The sequence below is a fragment of the Neomonachus schauinslandi genome, chromosome 16, assembly GCF_002201575.2.
Source record: "Neomonachus schauinslandi chromosome 16, ASM220157v2, whole genome shotgun sequence".
NCBI lineage: Eukaryota > Metazoa > Chordata > Mammalia > Carnivora > Phocidae > Neomonachus > Neomonachus schauinslandi.
Genome location: NC_058418.1, coordinates 13,372,570 through 13,393,965, shown reverse-complemented (window position 1 = coordinate 13,393,965; position 21,396 = coordinate 13,372,570). Strand labels below are relative to the sequence as shown.

General features: G+C 53.6%; 1 protein-coding gene across 3 annotated transcripts in view; it reads left to right on the top strand.

Moving 5' to 3' along the window:
- Positions 1 to 3,949: 3,949 nt before the first annotated feature.
- PAK4 (p21 (RAC1) activated kinase 4) overlaps positions 3,950 to 21,396 on the top strand; it is a 42,643-nt gene continuing 25,196 nt past the window's right edge. For all 3 annotated transcript variants that reach the window (XM_021700781.1, XM_021700780.1, XM_021700778.1), the window contains exon 1: positions 3,950 to 4,067. The gene's annotated coding sequence lies outside the window, so the exon portion shown is untranslated. The remainder of the gene's footprint in view (positions 4,068 to 21,396) is intronic.

Sequence of the window (21,396 nt, the reverse complement as noted above, 5' to 3'; positions counted from 1 at the left end):
AAGTAAGCTGGAGAAAAGAAGATGTTATTAAGAAAATCAGGGAGGGGCGCCTGGGTGGCTCAGTCGGTTGAGCATCTGCCTTTGGCTCAGGTCATAATCTTGGAGTCCTGGGATCGAGCCCTGGGTCGGGCTCCCGGCTCATGGAGAGCCTGCTTCTGCTTTTCCCTCTGCCCGTGGCTCCCCCTGCTTATGCTCTCTCTCTCACTCTCGCTCTATCTCAAATAAATAAATAAATAAAATCTTAAAAAAAAAGAAAGAAAATCATGGAGAAGAGAAAACACATTTATAGTACTGTACTGAATTTATTGAAAAAAATCTGCTTATTAGTGGACTAATGCAGTTCAAACCCATGTTGTTCACCTACACACTCACATATACGCTTTTGTCTATGTCTTTTTTTCCTTTTAAGAACAATTCCTAGGGGTGCCTGGGTGGCTCAGTCAGTCAAGCATCTGACTTCAGCTCAGGTCAGAGCTCCGTGAAGGGCTCTGCGCTCAGCGGGGAGTCCGCTTGTCCCTCTCCCTCTGCCCCTCCCCTGCTCGTGCTCTCTCTCACTCTCAAATAAATAAATACAAATCTTAAAAAAGGGGCGCGTGGGTGGCTCAGCTGGTTAAGCATCTGCCTTTGGCTCGGGTCATGATCCTGGGGTCCTGGGACAGAGCCCCATGTCCTGGGATTGAGCAGGGAGACTGCTTTTCCCTCTCCCTCTGCCTGCCATTCTCCCTGCTTGTGCTCTCTCTCTCTCTCTTTGTGAAATAAATAAATAAGGATGCCTGGGTGGCTCAGTAGGTTAAGCACCTGCCTTCGGCTCAGGTCGAAATCCTGGAATCCCGGGATCAAGTCCTGCATCGGGCTCCCTGCTCAGCGTGGAGCCTGCTTCTCCTTCCGCCGGCTGCTCCCTTGCTTGTGTGTGCTCTCCCACTCTCTGACAAATAAGTAAATAAAATCTTAAAAAATAAGAGAACAATTCCTAGAAGTGGAATTGCTGTATCAAAGGGTTGACAGCATTGTTAAGACTCTTGATGGATATCACCAAAATTCTGCCCCAGATCGTAGTCCTACACGTGGGGTATGAGAGTGGCTGTTATCTTATATTCTCATCAGTACTGATTATTATATAAAAAAATTTTTTTCTGGGGCACCTGGCGCAGTTGGTTAAGTATGCAACTCTTGGTTTTGGCTCAGGTCATGATCTCAGGGTTGTGAGATCGAGCCCCACATGGGACTGTGTGTTCAGCTTGGAGTCTGCTTTAGATTCTTTCTCCTTCTCCCTCTGCCTCTCCTGCTCGTGCTCTCTCTCTCAAACAAATAAAAATCTTTAAAAATATTTTTTTTTCTGAGAGACCAAAAAAATAAAAAGGATCTGTTTAATAATTTAATATCCACTTCATTAATTTCTTATTTGGAGATTCCATTTCTTTCTTATCCATTGTCTGTACTTTAAATTTTTGTTCATGTGCTTTGCCTGTTTTTCTGTTGTATGTTCACCTTTCTTATTGATTTGTAAATGCTCTCTACATATGAAGGACACAAAGCATTGCCTGCCATCTATATATTGCTGCTTATCTTTTCCCTTGATGTACTGAAATTTATCATTTTTATGAGGCCAAATCCTCCTCACCCTCCTCACCCTCCTCACCTGTTTCCATCTATTGGAGATCGCCTCCTTACCACCTCCTCCAGGAAGCCCTCTGTAGGAGGCTCTTTTGGGGTTGATTTTCTCTCTCAGAGCCCTGAAGTAGGAGGGCCTAATTGCCCATCCTGAGGAAGCCCTTGGAGCAGATCTACCTCTGGGCTTGTTCTAGGTCTGATCTCTGACTGAGATCCCCAAGTAAGTTCCAAGGAGGCTTCCCCAAAGGTGGCTTCTAGAGCCTAATACCCTGCAATTTGTGCGGAGCATTAAAGAGGTAAAGACTGCACCTGGCCCTCCTCCCATCACTGCGACCTGGATAAAGTGCTGTCATCTCAGCTACTAGACTTGCTTTTTTAAAAAAATGAAGACTCTGTGAGCATAAGATTTCAGAAGAGCACAAAACCCCAAACAACAAGAACGTTTAATGCTGGCGATGATACTTTAAATTGCATGTTCCCTTTGAACACTGGTGGGAGTGTGAATTGGATCCTTGTAGCACAATTCGGCAATGTGTGTCCCAGGCCGCGGGGAGGCAGCAGAGGGCAGTTAGCGAGCCTTGCCTGGGTGTCAAAACCAGGAATGTGCCCTGGCTCTGCCCCATTAGCTTGTGCGACTTTGAGCAAATAAAGTTACTTCTCCAAGCTTCTGTTTCCTCTGCGAAGCCGGAATAATCATAGGCCCTGTTGTTAAAATTACACAGCTTAGCTCCATGCATGGAAACTGTTACTATTATTAAATCTTAAAGTTGTACATTTCCTTTGACCCAGGAGTTCCATTTGTGGTAATCTATTTAAAGGAAATGATTAGAGATGTGCACAAATATTTAACTGCTTGAATTTGTATGGGGGGGAGGTATTATTTATAATAGCAAAATATTTATCACAGCTTAGATGTTCAACAAGAAAGGGTCGTTAAACAGATTAGAGTTCATGGATAGAATGGCATCCATGCAACCATTAAAACTAATGTTCTGGAAGAAAATGATGCGGAATGATACTGGTGATATTTCCAAACTTGTTTTTAGAAACATATAACATTCTTTATAAACGTGTGCCTCTGATTCTGTTAAAAACAAAAGAGATAGGTAAATGTACAGAAAAAAATGACTCATCATGCAATCATTCATTCATTGGTTCCCCCATGGCTACTATGTGTTAGACACTGTGCAGGGGCAGGGAGGTGGAGAGGGATGCACTTAGCATTTAAGAGTATCTCTGAGGGGGTGAAATTAGGACTCATCCAACCATCCATTCAACAAATGTTTATTGAGCATCTACTTGCCAATAGTGCAAGGGCATTGGGCATGCACAGCGAACAAAACAGATAAAAATCCTTGCTCTCCTGGAGCTAACATTTCAGTAAACAACCAAAAAGCTAACTACAATTAGCTAATCATCTAGCTTGTTAGAAGGTGATTAGAGCAGGAAAATAGGAAAAAGCAGATAAGGGGGGGGGCTTAGTAGCATGCAAGATGGATATTGGCTGCGTTAGTTAGGGTGGGAAGGAATAAGCTCGCTGATAAGGTGATATCTGAGTAAAACCCTGAAAGAGGCGAGGAAGGGAGCCCTGAGGATGCCTGAGGGAAGGGTCTATCCCAGACAGAAGGAACAGCCAATGAAAAGACCTTAAGGAGGAAGAGCTCCGGATATTTTTTCTGGAAGAGCAAGGTAGCTGGGGCCCAGCGAGTGAAATCATAGGAGAGGATGTCCGGGTTTCGTTTATGGATTTCGTTATTGTTGTTTTCGGGTATTTTCCTTTTTTTTTTTTTTTTTTATAAATTAATTACTTTTTAAAAACTTACAGAAAAGATTAAGATCAAATAGTGTCTTGGTTGCAGGTCAAGTTCCTGGACTCAGACAGACTCAAAACTCATTATCTACTTCCTGTAATTCTGAGGCAGCTAGTTCACCCCTTTGAGCCTCAGTTTCTTTATCTGTAAAATGGGTATTAATAATACGATGAGGTTTTAGTATTTAGTGAGACAATGCAAGGAAAGCATTTGGCCAGGTGTGTGGCACGTAACCGTGATTTGGTGTAAGGTGGGACCTTTACACGAGTATAGTCCTTTCCCCTTTAAGAACCCGATTGGGCGGGGAGCCAGCTTCTCCGCACGCTTTCCAAATTTTCCAATCCCCGCTTGGCATTTTCTGCCCGAAGGTCTCCAATTGGGCAATCTGCACCAATCAGAGGCTGGAGCGGGCTCTGCCAGTGGCCCAGCTCCGCCCCTGAGCGGGCCCTGCCCGCTGCCCGGTCAGCCCCGTTGCTATAGGGACTGGTGGGCGGTGAAGGGGGAAAGCCCCGGATGTTCGTTGGGGATTTAACATGGCGGCGGCAGTGGCCGCGGTGGCGGCGGCGCAAGAGAGCTGAGGGCGGTGTGAGGGTTCAGAATTCCGGGTCGAGCAGCTAGGCCGCGAGCGACCGCAGCGCCGAGCCGGTAGGATCAGCGGTCAGGCCAGGGGATTGGGGTGGGCCGGGCGATGGCGGTGGGAGAGCTTTTACGCAAGTAGGGGGCGGGGCCGTTGGGGTCAAAGTTCACTCGAGGAGGGAAGGGTCGCCTCGGAGAGGTCGGGAGTCAGTGCTGCTGGGGAGGGTGGTGTAGAGGAGGTCAGAGGTCGAACTAGCGAAGGAGGCGTGGCGAAGGGGACCACAAAGTTCGAAATTTGAAGTGGGGCCCGTTCGAGGGGGTCGGGGCGAGTGTCAGAAAATGGGGGTCAAATTAATCATTTGAAGGGAGGGTGCGCTTACCAGAGTCGGAGATCAGAACCATGGGGGCGGTGGTTTGGAGGTTTACGGCAGCAACCAGCGGATCAGATGCATGAGCTTTAGGTTGGGGGGCACCTTTTTAAGGGATCAAATGTGGGGCGGGGGCAAAGGTCAGAATCCGACAGATGATGTACCTGAGGGTCAATAGTTAAAACCTTAGTGGGAGACATTGCTGGGGAGGACGGGAGGGATCCCCGAGAGAGAGAGAGAGAGAGAGAGAGAGAGAGAGAGAGAGAGAGAGAGATCAGAGGTGCTTCCTGGCCGGGTAAAGGGGAGCCTCCTCCCACAAATAGTGAAAATAATAGCAAACACTCATAAATCACTATGTGCCAGGTCATTTAGATGCTTTCCATATATTTAATCCTCACTACAACCTTATGGGGTTGGCACTGTTATTAAGAGCCCAGGTGATCTGCCCAGGATCATCTAATGACTAAGTTGTGGGGTTGGAATTCAGACTCGAGTTCTGCGCCCAGAGATGTACTATGCTCTATTGCCTCTCAAATAATCACAGTTTTGACTAATATTTAATGAGGGCTAACACTGTGCTCAGCGGTCTTGTTTCATTATACCATAAGCTTGTGATGTGGGTACTGAGTAGACCCACTTTACAGACAGGAAAACTGAGGCTCGGGTAGCATCTGCTGAGTAACAGAGGCAGTTACCAAGCTGGGTCTGACTGATTCCAGAGCTCCTGCCCCCAGTTGTTACATTGTAGATTGTTGAAGATTGTTCCTGGAAGCAGGGGGCTGGGCAAGGCCAAGCCACTCCTTGGACTGGAATGGATTGTCTCTGGGCTCCCTGGAAGGGTGTGATCTGGGAAGAGAAGTTCTCATGGATCTATGGGAGTGGGGTGTTTGTGGGTGGCCCAGAGTCCAAGTGAGTCTGATGGGTTTCTGACTGGGGAGGATGTCCCTGAGTGGGATCCAGTACAAAGCCTAGTGTTCTCTGTACTTAAAACCCCGAGCTCTCATGGTGGTCCCAGATCGCTCCCACCTCATTTCCTACGGCTCTCCCGGTCCCTTCTCAAGCTCCAACCCCACCGGCCTGTTTGCTGTTCTTCAACTCTGTAGGCATATGCCACCCTCCAGGTCTTTGACCTTCCTGTTCCCTCTGCCTGGAATCCTTTCCCTGCCCCTCCCCCCCTTACTCACGGTCACCCACGTGCAGCTCTTCCAGCACCACCTGCCTCTCACTGTCCCTCACACGCTCTTTATCTCCCTATCTGGTTTTCTCCCCAGGCCTTTGCTCTGTGCTTATCTTGTTTGTCAGGGCACCCTGTGTTGTCTGCCCCCCCCCGAAGAATGTGGGCCCCACACGGCATGGAATTTCTCCATGTTGTTCCTTCCCTGAATCCCCCCTGAAGCACTGCATGGCCGGTGGAGGGTGCTTGGTGGTTGGTGGCTGAACGTTGGACACTGTGCTCGGTGCTGGGACTGCCCCAGCGGACAAGACGCAGAACCCCTGGGCTTCCAGTGGCTCTCGGTGTCCCTTGGTGGGAGCAGACTGGAACCAGACCCCCAACCAGCGATACATGGCTGCATCTGGACCCCTAGGGTGCCCGGCCTGGGGGTGGGGGAGCAGTGGATCAGGGGCTGTGGAGCAGCACTGGGGACTGGTGCAGACCCAGCTCCATCACTCACGGGCTGTGAGACCGTGGGTGAGTCGCTTAACTTCCTGGGCCTCCGTTTCTTCCTCTGCAAAATGGAAATGATAGTGACCGCCTCATGGCATGGCTGGGGGGACGCAGAGCAGAAAGCGCGTGGCCCCGGCCCTGGCTCCGTGCTGTGTTGGCATTAGTCCTGCTGCCGCCGCCACCTGGGGAAGACCTCAGAGATGGAGGAGGGCCCCTCTCCACCTGCCTCCTGGTTCTCTCAGGCAGCCACGCCACCCCCTTCCGGCTCTGGCAGGGTCACCAGGTGGGCACAGTGCCAGGCAGTCCTGTGAGGCCGGCCCAACCTCCTGCCCTCGTGGTTCCAGCTTGCTCAGCATCCCCGGCTTGGCGCAGATAAGGAGGGTTAGAGCTTTGGCATCGGAGACCCGAATTCAGGTCCCTACCCTGTCCCCAGCTGTGGGACCTTAGGCAAGTGATTTCTTAACTCTCCAGTTTTGTTCCTTAGGATACATTTTAGATTAGGGGGAAAAGTAAAGCCTTCAATTAAGAGAACCCCCACGCCTCCAGCATCCGGCCTGGGACGGGACTCGCAGGGTGGATGGCGTTCAGTGCCCCCCTCCCTCCCCAGCCTCTCTGCCAGCTCCTTGCCCCAGCACCGGATCAGATGCAACCCAGCCAAAAGCTCATGCATCTGATCCGCTGGTTAGCGTCTCTCTGCAGGTCTTCCTACTGTTATTACCCTTGAATGTATCACAGATTATAGAGCCGCAGCTCTGGATCCCGGCTCCCCGCTGCAGTCACCCGGAGAGCTTTCAAAACTGCCGAGGCCCAAGCCAGCCTGGGAGAGTCTGACTTGGATTCATTCGGTTGGGGTGGGGCGGGCCTCAGTATGTGGTTCCAGTGGCCAGCCAGGCTGGACCACCACTGTTTTACAGTTTGACGGCTGATGTAAGTGACGTCCCGGTGAACAACCTGCTCTTTTCTGCTCAACATTCGAGTGTGCGTTTCTCTCTGCAAGGACGTGTGTGTGACTCTAGGATTCATTGTCTCGGCTGTGTTTCTTCTTGTGATTGTGCCACATAGGAGTCACCTGTTCACCTGTTGGTGGACATTAGGATGGTTTCCCACTGGGACAGTGACAACGCCGAATCGAACATTCTAGAACACGTTTCCTTGTCTACTCTGGCCAGAGTCTCTCTTGGGCTTGTGGCTCACCGTGGACATGCTGGGCTTTCCAAATTGTTCTCCTGAGCAGTTGTACCAGTCTGCTTTCCCACAGGGCTTGAGGGTTCCCTTCACTCCATGTCCTGCTTTGGGGCAAGTTTGTGGCCCTTGCTGAAGTGCTTTACTCAGCCATGAGATGGTGGGTTTATGGCCCCCTGGGCTGACTGGGAACAGCTGGGGAGATGGTTCACATGATGGGCCTAGCAGGGGCCTGACAACCACCGAGCCCCCACACCTAGCCTTTCGCCCTCTAGGACATCCAGGACAGTGACCACAGCTTTGATCCAGCTCTCCTTGGGAGGCATCTCTCAGGGCTGATGGTGGGAAAGGAGACTGTACTGACTTGAACCTCCTCAGGAAGGGGGCAGGAAGGAGGTGAAGTGTGGAAAGGGAGGGACAGAGCCTTGTTACACTCTTTGTGTGTGACCACTGGTCCCACTGGCGACCCACACAGCCCTAGCCCTGCCTGCATGGATTTTAGTATACAAAGGAAGACAGACCCATCCTGAGACAGTGACAGCCCAGAGTGTCAGCGCTGGGATGAGGAAGCACAAAGAGAAGCATCAGGGCTAGGATACGGGAGGCACATGGACTGTAGGAATCCAAAGGAGGCCCCTGACCAGCCTGGGAAGTCAGTGAGGGCTTTCTGGAGAAGGAGACATCTGACCGATGAGAAAGAGTGAGCCAGGCCTAAGAAAGGAGGTGGAAAGAATAGAGCGAGTAGTGGGTACGGGACGTGCAAAGGTCCTGAGGTCCGAATGAACTTGGGATGATCAGGTACCATCAAGGAGGCCCAAGTGGCAGAGGAGGCAGCAAGATCAGGAAGGTGGGGACGATGTGGCAGATGTACCAGAGGCTGACAGGCGGAGGTAAGGAGTGTGGATTGCATTCAGTGTGTAATGGGGACTCATTGGAAGGCTTTAAGCAACATCTTTTTCCCTTTAATAAGGATTACTCATGTTGCCCTGTGGGGAGTGGATCCTGGGGTGCAGCAGCAGGGAGACCACGGGGAGGCTGCTGTAAGGGTCCAAGCAGGAGATGAGGGTGGATAGGATGAGGGGGCCCACGATGGAGGAGGGATCTCTGTGCTGCCAAGATTGTGAGGACTTCACCCATATATATTTTTTAAAGATTTTATTTTTATTTGAGAGAGAGCATGTGCGTATGTGGGGGTGAGGGCCAGAGGGAGAGGGAGAGAGAGAATCTTAAGCAGGCCCCACGCCCAATATGAGTCTCAATCTCACGACCCCAAGATCTTGACCTGAGCTGAAATCGAGACTGGGACGCTTAACCGACTGCACCACCCAGGTGCCCTTACTTTACCCGTATTAACCCATTTGATCTCCACAACAACCTACAAGGTAGGTACTGTTGTTATCCCCATTTCAGAGATGAGAAAACTGAGTCCCACAGAGGTACGTGACGTGCCTAAGGTTACACAGCAGGTGAGTGGCAGAGGTAGGACTTGAACTCCAGGCCTTCGGACTGTAGAGTCACCACCTGCGGTGGCTGCCCCCCAGTGATTTGGAAGTGGTTTGGATAAGACAAGGCCACTTCCTGGCCAGTTGGTTCTTACCCAGGCTCCTCTTTAGATGGAAGCTCCTTGGAGGTCAGTTCAACCTGGGGTATTTCTGGGCACTGGGTCCCTACCTCCCTTAGGGCCCCCCACAACCCCTTCTCTTTCTTCTCCACGGCCTCACCCCTCCTTGTCCTGCTGGCCTACAGTAAACCAGACTTCCTGGCCAGACGCCGGTCGGGGTGTCCCCAGCAGCTGTTTATCCCATCACCCGAGCCAGGCGGCCACAGTTGCTGCCAGCAGGAAGCAGCCTCCTTCCAAGTCACGGCCAGGGAAATGGGACCCTTCCCGCCCCCGCCACCCTTTCCGGGGCTGGGGCTTGTTTTCTGCCAGATGCCTGGGCCCACAGGAAGGTGTCGGGGGCGGGGGGGGGGGCAAGGAGGGTCAGAGGGGAGCTTTCCCAGGTCCCAGGGGAGCCGGTGACAGCAGATGTGACAGAAGCTACCACTCACGGCAGCCTGTGTCCCGGGGCCCTCTGGTCCTGCCCTGCCTTTCCCCGGGTGCTGCCGCCATCCTCAGGGGCAATGGTGACTTCTCTGCGGGGGCCACGCAGTCCACACTGGTCCCCGACCCCCTAGCTGGGGCGCCTGGGGAAGAACCGGAGCCTCCATGGGCCTCACATTCCTCACCTGTTAAATGGGCTGTTGGGAGGATCGTAGATCGTGCGGTGAAGAGCTCCCCGAGTGGCCTGGCACAAAGTAAGCTTGTAACAATTTATAATTCAACAATTTTAACAATTTCCGTTTCCTTCCTCGCGCCCTGTCCCCTCTGGGCTGCAGCCTCCCCTTCGCGGGCTCCCAGCCTCTAGTGATACTGGACTCACCTGCAGCTCGCAGCCCGCCAGGCGCCAGATGTCTGCTGGATGAGCATCGGCACAGTGGCTCTGTCCAGAGACCCTGAGCAGGAGGTGCTGTTAACCTCATTTCTCTTTTCCAGCATTTTCATTTCAGGAAGGCACATTTTTTGCTCCGTGCGCACGCATTACCTATTCCCCTAAATAATAATCGCGCACAGCACAGAAGGGTATACAGCACGAGGAAATCCTTTTCCCAGCCTGGCCGCCCATCCCCTTCCCCGAGACAGCCATTGTTCCCAGCGTCTCTTCTGTCTTAGGATATGTGTCCCTGCATGTGTTCTGCCCCCTTTTGTTTCTACCCAGATGGAGCCGACGTCCCACGTTTGCGTTCTCAGCCTTGCGTTCCCACTCCCACACAACGGGACGCGGCCTTGCAGGTTTCACTCTTCAGTTCTGTGTCTGGACCCGGAAATGCTTCCTTGGGCTTTCTGTGGCCGTGTGCCATCCCTGACCCACGTGTGTGCTCGCTGATGGTTCTTCAGGCCCTTCGGGTCTGTCCCTCCTCGGAACAGGGCCACACGCGCATGGGAGCGCAGCTCTGGGCGCAGCTCTGGACGTGGGCTTGGGGGTCTGAGATGTGCGCCCCGGTAGCTCGGCCAGTAACGTGCAGGCCTGCCCGAGAGCGTGAACCTGTTTGCGCCCCAGCCCAGTGTCTGATGGCCCCCGGGGCTTTCTCACGTGCTGGCCCTGTGCTTGGGCTGGTAGCTGATGCCTTGGCCTTTGCCAGTCAGCTAAGGTTCTCGCCGTGGTTCTGATCTGAAAGTGAGTAAAGTGGAGCATCTTTGTGTTTGTTGAAAGCCACCTGGGCTTCCTTTCCCGGGAGCTGTCTATCTGTGGTACTTTTTACTTTCCCTGAGAAGGAGAAACCGAGGCACGGGCTGGAAATCCCTCAGCAAATAAGGGGCAGCTCCAGGCCTGGAACCCAGGCCTGCATGGCTCCAATCTGGAGTTCCTAACTTGTGTGACACCGTGGAGGCGGAGGGCTTGGGCTCTGGAGCCAGCCTCACCACTACCTGCTGTGTGGTCCCAGACGAGTCCCTTAACTGCTCTGTGCTTTGGTGTCTTTATCTACATAGTGGAGATGATAACGGTGCCTCCTCAGGGTTGTTCTGAGGCTATAAATTCATCATCATCAAGCAAAATGCATAGTAAGTGCTCAAAGACTGTTAGCTGCTCGGGCCAATACTCTTAGCCTTGTTCTGTATCATTACTATTAACAGGCCTCGTTCTAGTGCTTCCTGTGAGCTAACTTATTGGACGCCCCCAGCACCCCAAGATGTAGGTGTTAACTATGATTCCCCTTTCATAGGGGAGGAGATTGTGAACCTGGGAGACTTGCCTGGGGTCACTCCCTCTGCCACCACCCCCAGACTAAGCCTGAGGGATTAGAGGGCCCCCCCTCCATCGTGTCTTCCTTCCGGGCTTTGGAGGGGAGCAGCCTGACAGGTGGGGGCGCCGGCGGGGTCCCCAGACAGCGCGCTCCCCCCCAGGCCCTCCCTGCTTCCACCCCCAGGTGCCCGGCCTGGCCCTGGAAACTCCTGATAAAGCAGCATTGTGCTGCGTTTGGGCCTGGCTTCCCCAGGCTGGTTCCAGCCACTCCCACACAACGGGAAGCAGCCTGCTATCCTGGGCCTCCTCCCGCCCTCCTCCTGCTCCCCTCCTGCCCTCCCCTTCCTTCCCCTCCACGGTCTATGCGAGGAATGGGGAGAAAGTAGGACATGGCCGGAAGGCAGGGCTCTTCAGCATATCTCCCTCAGGTGAGGACCCCCCCAGGCACTTCTGCCTCCTCCCTCCCTGGGGACCCCTCCTCTGCTGCCCACGGGGCCTTCCCCCAAATCTTCCACAGCAGCCTGGCCCCAGATGATCTGACTCTGAGATGCCGTGCTGTGTATATATAGTACGTACATTTATGATTCTTCTACTTTTAAACCTTTAGTAATTGCAAAGCGTAACGTGCCTCTGGAAATGGGCCTAAGTGCACATGTCAGTTTAACATCATTATGAGATGAACAAACACCTCTCCACACTTGGGGGAAGACCGAACTCTGCACCCTAGGAGCGCCCCCGTCACCATCACGACCCCGGTAGCGATCACTCCCCTGACCTTGGGGGTCACCGTGTCCCTGCCTTTCTGGAGAGTCCCTGCCAGGCGTGCATCCCTGAATTACAGAATGCCACCTTGCGTGCTTTTGAACTTCACAGAAATGGAGTCCCCCCGCACGTCTTGTTAGCGGCCGGCTTCTTTCATCCCTGGTCTGTGGGGTCCAGCCACGTGGTTGAGCATGTCCATAGTTCGTCCCCCCTCGTTGCTGTGTACTCTTCTAGTGTGAGAACAACCCAGAGCTGATCTCTCTGTCTCCTGCTGTCTGGGTGTCAATGCCCTTGAACACATCTACCCCGGGCATGTGGGCGGGCGTGCACACATTTTTCCAGGGAATTCTCCAGGGAAGCTAGCCCCGGCCCCACGGGAGGCCCTTTGTGAGCTCCGTCAGGCAGGAGACCCAGACCCTGGTCCCAGATCCACACGCAGACAGGTAAAATAAGTCGGACTCCCAAGCCCCCATCTCTCCCCCGGCCCCCCGCCATGACCCTGTCTCATTAACAGGCGCCCCATCCATCCTCTCGATTGATTGATCGATTGGGCCAGGAGTCTGGTGGCATCCTGACTCCTCTCGTCTCCTTCCTTCACAGTCACGATGGCAGGAAAGCCACCTGCTCTACCTGCAGAGCAGAACCTGGCACCTTTCACTCTTCCTCTGTGGCAGCCCCTACTTAAGCCACCCTCGTCTCCCGCCTGGACCGCCTCCCCACTCCCCACTTCCCCGTTGCGCCCCCTGCCCCCGCAGTCTGTCCTCACATGAAGCTAGAGGGAGCTGGGGTCAGATCGCATCACCGCCCTGCTGGGGACCCTCCTGTGGCTTCATCTCTGGGGGGGGGTGGGGGTGGTCATGAGATCCTGGCCCAGCTTTCCTGCGAGCTTCCACTCCTCTCCTGCCATGCTGTTCCTGGAATATTCCAGGCCGGGTCCTGCCTCAGGGCCTTTGGTTCACGCGCTTCGTCTGGGACCTGCCACTCTTTCCCTCTTCCACCTTCCCGGGCTTGAGTTTCTTTGTGGCACTCATCATTACTACTTACATTACACTATGATTTGTGGGTCAGTTGGCTTCTTGTCCTCCCTGCGTCTCATAACTTGGCTTCATGGGTTGGGGGGTGGTGGCGGGGGACCCTTACTGTGTTCCTTGCTTGTGGGGACCCCTACTGTGTCCCCAGCTTGATGTGTATGTGCCGGGGTGGCTCAGTAAACGCTGGCAGACCGAATGTGAGGGTTCCGGAAGGAATGATAAGCCCTGAGTACACCCTGCCGCAGTGCATGGTGGGGGATCTGCCCCGAGTGAGGAGGGAATGCCACTGGAAGGGTGAGCAGGAGTTGGCTGAGGGAGGGGAGGGGAGGGGAGGGGAGAGCGTGGGGACCTCTGAGGAACCGAAGGGTGGCTCACATCCCTCTCGGTTCTGTGGTCGGTCTGGATTTGAACGCAGATGGCCACTCGGGGCCTCTCCATGTCTCGCTTGTTCTTCTCTAGAATTGAGGCCACTCAGGTGTTCTAGGGCATCTCTGAAGCTCTGCTCCTAACATACTTAACGCCAGTGCCTGGGGTGTAAATATGAACGTGATTATTTTTGTTTTTCTCCTACATATACTCTGGAGTGCCTGGCCCTTTGTGGCCTCCAGGGACCCAACGGTTGGTGGATAAACAGCTCTAGTTGCTACCCATTTAGCATCTGTCTCTTGGACTCTCAGCCTTCTGGGGCATCCCTTCTCCGAGGCAGGGCAAGGCCTGAAATGACCTCGGGTCTGGGGACTGAGTATTCCTTAGGCTGATTAATAGGGAAAACTAATTGAAGGTTTGCTCTGTGCCAGGCCCAGTGCCCCGCATAGCACGACCCCAGAAGGTGGCTATGACCATTCGGCCCATTTCACAGACGGGGAGGGGAAGGGTGGCACTCATGGTGAGTGCCAGCCCATCCTGCAAACTGGTGCTGAGCAGATCTGGCCTTAGCTCCTCCAGGTGCGGATTTGCATTTCCCTCGTGGCCTGTCAGGTGGAGCAGCTTTTCACCTGTCCCCTGGAACGTCTGGAGCGCCTCTCTTGTGAAGAGCCCATTCATGTCACTTGCCTATTTCCCATCTGGCTGTCTGCATTTTTATTTGTTACTTCTTCGAGGTAAATCCTCGGTTCTGGATGAGAGCCTTTGTTTCGAAGATGCTATAATTCTCCCAGCCTGCTGTTCATCTTTTTGCTTGCTTTATGGTATCTTTTGATGAACAGAAGCACTTAATTTTAATATGGTCAAATATATCACTCATATCCTTTAGAGTTTTAGAATTCTGCTTCTCACCTTTCTTCGTCCTGGAATTGTGTGTGTGTGTGTGTGTGTGTGGTGTGTGAGGTAGGCATCCAGTTTCATATTTTTTGCCTGGATCCCCCATCATCCAAGGACCATTTACTAAAAACAGACTGACTTTTCTCCACGGTCACTCTTACCGTAAATCATGTGTCTGTGTAAGTGAGTCTGTTGCCGGATGCCCTGTCCCTTTCTCTTGCTCTTCTGGCCTGTTCCTGCATACTACCACCCAGCCCTCATTTCTGTCGTTGATAAGAAGTTTTGATCTTGGGGAGAGCAAGCACTCCTACTTGTTCTCCTTCAAGAGTGTCTTGGCTATTCTTGGCTCTTTGAATTCTATTTAAATATTAGACATGCATCTTGTCACAGACACAGACACGACATTGAGTCTCCCAGTCCATGAATGTGGTCTATCTCTCCATTTGTCTTCTCTGATGTGTCTCAGGAGAGTGCCACACTTTTCCAGCACCGTCCTTGGCCCACTTTTTGGTGGATTTATTCTGAGGTAGTTTGTGATGTGGCCGGGGGAGTCTGTGCCTGTCCCTCCCACGAGGCACCTTGCATCCTAGGTTTGGCCTTTGCCGGGTAAGGGTCACATTAGGGCCAGGAGCCCCCTGCCCTCCTCCCCCAACCCTGCTTCCTCCCTGGCACCACTCCTAGTCCCTGGCAGAGGGTGGGCAGGGTGCCCGGAGAGGAGGTTATAATTTTCCTGAATGATTTCAAGGGCTAATTAAAGGTTTTCCTTGACTAATCAACTTACGGTTTAATTATCGGGGAACAGGCTCAGGGCTGCGGGAAGCAGCTCTGGTAGGGTCTCCTCACAGCGTGGCAGGAAGGAGCCAGGGCCCGGCCCTACCCCGCGGGGGTGGCAGGACCGGGGGATCCCCTGGCACTGTCTGGGGCCCAGCTGGTCTTCTCCATCCCCGTGAAAGAAGACAGGGGGGCGGGGAACCAGCAGGTGTGGCTGAAGTCAGCACATGGGGGTTGGCGGGGCGGCGGGCAGGGGGGGTGGCGCTTCTCTGCTTGAAATCCATCCACGTCCCCTACTGCCTGAGAGAGGGCCCAACTTGGTCCCTCCCCTGCTGGACCAGGCCCTGCCCCTGTCTGCTTGCATTTTAGCCTTCCTGACCTTTGTTAAGTGCTCTCCTCTCGTGTGTTCTTTGTGTCTTGACCTAAAGGTCACCCCTTCTGGGAAGCCTTCTCAGGTCACCCCTGCCCACCCAAGCAGGTGATAAGCTCTGTGGGCTCCTTGTCTGCTGTCAGGGTCACTCACTCCACCACTGATAAGCGCTCAGTGAAGGGGACCCCTGGGCCGGGCCCTATGGTCCAGCATTTGAGTTGGAAGGGACCCAAGAGGAGAAGGGGTTCAGGCTTGGCGCTCCAAGGAGAAGGCTGGGAGCGGGGATTCAGGGCTGGGAGACCTCGTGCTAGCTGATGCCTTCCCAGGGGAGGCTTCCGCCTGGACCAGACACAGAATGGGCTCCTGGGAGTTCTCGAAGGGGGAGGGGACCCGGAGATGGCCGTGCCAGGCCTGGCTTCATTCCTTGCATTCCTCAGCAGGCCCCAGACTCCCCGAGGCCCAAGGTGGGGGAGGGTGGGCGGGCAGAGGGGCAGAGGGGGCCTCCTGGGCACTGCCCCTGCCCCTGCCCGTGGTGGGGGCAACCATACAGTACCCCAAGCCTAGACTATTTGAATCCCAGTCTCTGGCTATGGGGTTTGAGCATTATTTGGGGGTTTTTTGGTTTTTTTCTTTAAGCTCCCAGTGTGACTAGCTGGGATGAGAGCCACTGGCCTCCAGAAATGATAGCAAATATGTTCACTCTTGCAGTGTTTGGGGTACTTTCCTAGGCTCCTGACATAGCGTGATTGAGCCACGTCATCCCCACAAGCACACAGTCGAGTTACAGACGAGGCCGCGGAGGTCCAGAGGCTTCCATGGGCGCTGCAGCCTCTGCCGCTGTCCTGCCTTCCATGCCTCGGTCCTCCAGGCTCCTGGCAGGCCGCCTTCTCTGTCTCCGTCCTCTCCTCCTCTTTCTCTCCATGTCTCTGCTTTCTGTCTCTCTCCCTCTTTCCCGCCCTTAATTTCTGCTTCCCCCTCCGCCGGTCAAAGCTTCCCTGGCTTCCCCTGTTAGCCAGGATCCTGCTGAAGCCACAGAGGGAGATGGTTCCCACAGGCCCAGGACGGGGATGGGAAGGATGCGATGTCACCTTGCCAGCCTCTCTCGCTTCTGCTGGCACCTGGAGTGGGGGACGGGGGGGGGGGGGGCACGCGTCCCACTGACATTCAGGGGTACTGGGACCGGCTTTGCGACCTTGAGGGAGGACTGCCCAGGCAGGCGGACCCTGACATGACGGAGCCTGTGACCCAAGATCCTTCTGTGGGCCCACAGTGTCATCTGTGGCCGGTTACCATTTCGGGCTCCCATGGGGTGGCCGAAGGTTTAATTTTGGCAGAGGCTCGTGCTAAGATGTGACTGTTGCAGGAGGCTTTACTATTCCACGGGAAGGAGGGGGAATGAGTGCTGGGCTCAAGGAGAAGGCCACCTCTCCCGCATCGCCTTGGGGCAAAGGCTCCCCATTGGGCCTCTCCAGCTCTGACAGAGCCTCTCTGTGGCCTCAGGCCAGGCCTGGAGCCCCAGATTTCTCAGCCTTGGTTTCCACATCTGGAGCAGGAGGAGACGGGGTCCTCCCACCTCCCTGGTAGCTGGGAGGAGTGAGTGAGTCAGTGGCATGTGTGACGCTCAGCACAGCGCTGCCATCGTTATGTCATTATGGTCGCCTTGACCGTGACCGCTGTTACAGTTATTAGAGGCAGGACACGTGTTTGGGATTCAGTAACAAAGATTCACCCAGTGAGCGATCTGTAATTCTTCGCTGTTATTATCAGTTCACATTTCCTTTTGCAGAATGTTTAAAATCTTTGTATAATGGAAGTGGTCACTCATGCTCGGGAGAATGGTCTCATGCCTTCCCCACATCCCCTGTCCCCATCACTGTCCCCGATGTCCTGCAATTACCAATGATGACCAGGCTTTTTCATCTGTAACCCAAGCCCCACCTCCCTGGTTATTTCAAAGCAGTTCCCATACATCATATACTTGAGCCATCAATTTTTCAGATTTTTCTCCTCTAAGAGATTAAACAGTCCAAGAAAACAAACCCCACAATACTATTGTCACAGGAAAAAAAGAACTGGTGATTCCTTAAGATCCTCACATTTCCCCCCAATTGTCTTATCATCCTTTTTCAATGTGTTTGTTTGATTTGGAATCCGGACAAAGTCTGCGCTTTGCGTTTGGTTGACAGGTCCCTTAAGTCTTCCGTAATCTATAGGATTTCTCGCATCGGCGCTTTTGTGTGCTTGCTGTTTGCCTTGTGTATCTGCCAAAGACCCTCATCCTTTGTCCCCTCGAGTTTTCCAGAGTCTGGATCCAGCCGATTAATCCTTGTGGTGTCATTCGACTTGTTTCTCTGTCCCCTGCGCTTCCTGTGAATTGGGACTTAGGTCTAGGGGCTTGATTATATTCGGGTTCTGTTTCTTTCACTGGTGGTGCTCTATGTGTGAACTTCAGGTCAACATTAGTGCCTGGGTCACTTTTAAAATAAATTTAGGGGGCGCCTGGCCGGCTCCATCAGTGGAGCATGCTACTCTTGCTCTTGGGGTTGTGAGTTCGAGCCCCACGTGGGGTGTCAAAATTACTGAAAAAAATAAAACTTAAAGTAAGATAAAATAAAATAAATTACATTAAATTAAGAAAATTGAGTAGATGGGGAAAAAAAATTCTTCCCTTGCTTGTGGTCAGACTGGTACCAGATCGAGCAGAGGGGCCTGAGGACCGAGGGTCAGGAACTGCGGGGGCCTGGGAGCCAGGGGCTGGGTGTTAGCCTCCAGCTTCCACAAACCGTCTGTCGTAGGCATGCACAGCTTTGGGCTCCTGCTTTGCTGGGCTCCTGGGCCCCCGGCCGAGAGCCCTCTCTGCCCCCCAGCTGCCCCATCCTTGACTGTGCCCGCTTCAGCTGGCCTGGTGGTTATCTTGAGGCACGGAGCCACCCTCCTACCCTGGCTGTGTCCTTGGCCTCGCTTCCCCCTCTGGAACGCGATGAGGGCGACAGCTCCCCCGGAGGGCTGTGGTCAGGACTCGGGCAGACGGAGACCGTACAGAAAAGGGCGTGATGCCTGGTGCGCGCTCTACAAGCCACTCATCCTCCGCATTTAGCGCAGGCCTCTTTGACCTCAGCTTCACCACTTTTCCCTTCTGGCCACGCTGGCCTCCATGCACATTCTGGCACGTGTCAGGCCGGCTTCGGTCCTTGGGCCTTTGCGGTGGCCCTTCCCTCTACCCTGAACATGCTTCCCTGGCTCGCCACGTGGCTTCCTCACGGCCCTCTGGTCTGGCTCCAGCGCCAGCCCCCTCGGGGCCCTTCTCTGTCCTCTCCCTCTCATTGCATAGTTGCATACTCGTTTGTTGACTTGGGTTTTGTCTCCTCTCCCCCACGGGAATGTCAGCTCGGGGAAGGGGGGGTCTCTCTCATTTCCTGCTCTGTCCCCAGTGCCTGAAACTGTGCCTGGCACACAGTGAGCACACAATACAGTCGTGGAGCGCATGAACGAGCGAGAGAAGAGCATGGTTTAGTGAGTGGATTGGGCCCGGGTCAGACCTACTGCGGACTCCTGGCTCTGATACACACTGTGACCTTGGGCCGGCACCTCCCCGCTCTGAGCCTTACTCTCCTCCTCTGCAGCCTGGGGGTGTCCACAGCACCCTGCTTGCTGCCTTGTTTGGCCCTACCGTGGTGCCCAAACAGAACGCTCTGTAGCTGCGTCTCCAGCATCTGACCCAGATGAGCCAGCCAGGGGCTGCCCCTGCCTTGGGGGTGCTTTAAATCTTAAAGAACTCCTCCCACTCTGTGTAAACGGGCTGCTGGTGCCCCAGGGCGGGTTGGGGCAGGGACACCGTGGATAGGTATGTTCCCATGGCCAGACAGGCTCCCTGAAGAGTGTGATTCCCACAGGACACAAGAGTGCCCGGGATGTGGAGAGACGTGGAGTTGTGGCCGCCTCGGAGGGCTCCAGGGCCGGCTGCTTCCAGGCCTGTCTCCCTGGCAGGAAACAGGCCAAGAGCTGCAAGGGGCCAAGGAGGACTGCTGTTCTGATTATGGTAGCAGTTTACAGCTTTCGGGTGTGTGTGCGTGTGTATGTTGTGCATGTGTGTGTTGAGAGAGAAAGAGAGAGGGCTCAAAAGAGAGAGATTGAAGGTACACGTGCGTAGAGACTAAGCTCCCATCTGTCAATCACTGCCCCTGGTGTTTGCTGCACGCGAGTCTCAAATAGGACATGCGTGGAGAATGTACGTAACTCCCTGTTCGGTTTCATGAATAATTATCACGATCAAACATATGCCATCTTACGACCACTCAGATCAAGAAGACAGGCATCACCAGCACCCCAAAAGCCCCCTCCTTCGTGTGCTCTTTCTAGCCTTGGCAAATAAATTCAACCCCCCTTTTCTTCCTTTTAATTGTCGCCTCTATTTTTGTGCGAGATATCCGATGCCCCCAGGGGGACACAGTCACCCGACGGACCCCCCCCCCTAGAACCCCCTCCCCCGGTTGTGGCCCTCAGGGCCCACCTGCATGTATGCGTGCCTCGCTCCCCCTCACTGCCCCCCGCCCCCCCCACAGTTCCCGGCTCCCACGTTGCTCTGCAGCTTTTAAAACCGAGCGTGATGGTGCCGGACCGCCAGCACTTGGCTGTCACTTGCTCTCAATATTTTGAAGTTTCTCCAGGTGGATAAACAAAGTCCCGTGCCACTAGGAATGTTCCCCAGTGTGGGTCAGAGCTGCCCCCACCCAGTAGCCAGATGAAAGCAGCCCTGCCCTGGTGGGGTGTCAGGAGAGCACTCTGGGGGGGTCGAAACCACTGCCTCATGCAACAGTGGGCATTTTCTGTCCGTGGAGGGCACTGCCGGCTTCTCTGGTCGCCAGATGGGATTCAGTCACAGGCCCTTGACATGTACGGGGTCTTCCCCGAGCACCTGTAAGGGATAAAGGGGCCTCTGGTATCATCCTGGGTCCGCCTGTCCCTCCGTGTGGGAACGGATGGGGGCCGGGGGCCGGATGATCTCTTCTCTGGCCTGCCCCCTGGACCCCTCTGCTTCCCCTGTTAGCCGGGCTCATCCAGCCTTTTGCGGAGAGGCCCTCGGGATGGAGAGTACTAGCAAAGGCTCTGGGTGCGGAGGCCTGGGGCTGCTCCCCGGCTCTGCCACCTACTCACTGGGTGACCTTTGGCATGTGGTAGCTTCCCCCTGTGGGCCTCAGTTTCCCCATGATAAACGGGATTGTATAAAGGTTATTTCATCCATGTAGGGCACTTAAAAGAGAGTGGCACTTAGAAACCTCATCATGAGTGCTAGCTGTGGATATTACTGTCCTTATTGCCATTCACTCATTCATTCTGTAGATGCTTACTGAGTATCTCGTCTGCCTCCGGCCCTGCCCAAGAAGGGCTGGTGACCTGTCAGCCCATGGTCTTCCCTCAGGGAACTTGCGGTCCAGTGATGGAGACAGACAGACACAGCACCAGTCATGACAGCCCAGAGTGACCTCAGGGGGAGTACAGACCACTGTCACCGCTGTGGTGGAAGAAGCCCAGAGGACTGGGCCTAGGAAATCAGGGAAGCCTTCCTGGAAGAGGAGACAGCTGAGCCGAGGGCTGAAAGAGGAGCAAGAGTTAGTGTACGGAATGGTGTTCCAGGGAGAGCGAATAGCGTGTTCAAAGGCTAAAAGGTGGGGAAGGGTCTAGTGTGTTTCATAAATTATTAATATTTTAAGTGAAACTTTCTATTTCGAGATAACCATAGATTCACTGGCAGTTTAAGAAATAACACAGAGAAAGCCCCTGTTTCTTCCGTGGTGACATCTTGCAAAACTCTAGTGAGTATGAGACCACAACTAGGATAATGACATTGATACAGTCAAGATACAGAACATTCCATCTCAAGGATCCTTCCTGATGCCTTTTTATAGCCACATCCCCTCCCTGGCATGTCCCCAACTCCCAGCAACCACTCGTCTACCCGTTCTCCATTTTTATAATCCTGCATTTCAAGAATGTGATGTGTTACAGAACAATTTTCACAACCATAATGTAAAGAACTGTAACGATAAAGAGAATTTAAAATATAAAATTAAGCAAAAAAGTTTAACATTTCAAAAAAAAGAATGTTATGTAAATGGAAGCTTTTTTTCACTCAGCTTCATTCTCTGGAGATTCATCCAGGTCATTGCCCAAATCAATAGTTCATTCCTTTTTCTTGCTGAGTATAT